We start from the raw sequence: 921 nt of genomic DNA, 5'->3' as shown, positions 1-921 counted from the left end.
GTGGCCGCCGCGCAGACGATGCTGCAGAGGTTCTTCACAATCTTTGTGTTGGGACTCGGGTGACGGTCGATACATTGTTCCATGACACGGGCGAGACCCCAGGCACTCAGTAGCTATAAACAACCCGAGCACACGCAGTCAGACACTCAGTAGCTACAGATAACCCAAGCACACAGTCAGGCACCGAGTCAGTAGCTACAGATAACCAAAGCACACACAGTCAGACACTCAGTAGCTACAGATAGCCCAAGCACACACAGTCCGACACTCAGTAGCTACAGATAGCCCAAGCACACAGTCAGGCACTGAGTCAGTAGCTACAGATAATCCAAGCAGACAGTCAAGTCAGACACTCGGNACAGTCAGGCACTGAGTCAGTAGCTACAGATAATCCAAGCAGACAGTCAAGTCAGACACTCGATAGCTACACATAACCCAAGCTTTGGGAAAAAAAGTTTCGAGGAGAAGCGAGTAGAAATCTGCACAATTCTATAAACGTGACAATAACAAAGCTTGCAAATCCATCATTTCTAAGAATTATATGTATGTGTGCCAAGGTTGAAGATAAGCGCATGATGTAACAGCTACAGCATAGATGGATATCATCATAAATACATTAACTGTTTACGACACATACTTGTGTTTAATTATTAAGATTCTTATACATCATGTAGTTTATGTGCTGTTGATGCACGTTAACATACCTGCAGTTGAATATTTTCTTCTTGCTTGAGAGAATCCATCAGCGGGCGGATGACAGGGTTGAGCTTATCTGGGAGCGACTTTAATACGATGAGAGCACAGCAAGGCAGGCTTGCACCCTGGTAACACAAGTGCACTGACCATTTCACACACACACACACACACAATATATATATTACAAATGTTTTACTTATATATATATATATATATATATATACT

The sequence above is a fragment of the Priapulus caudatus genome, unplaced genomic scaffold (assembly GCF_000485595.1).
Source record: "Priapulus caudatus unplaced genomic scaffold, Priapulus_caudatus-5.0.1 Scaffold632, whole genome shotgun sequence".
In the NCBI taxonomy this organism is placed as follows: domain Eukaryota; kingdom Metazoa; phylum Priapulida; class Priapulimorpha; order Priapulimorphida; family Priapulidae; genus Priapulus; species Priapulus caudatus.
This window is presented reverse-complemented; position numbering follows the sequence as displayed.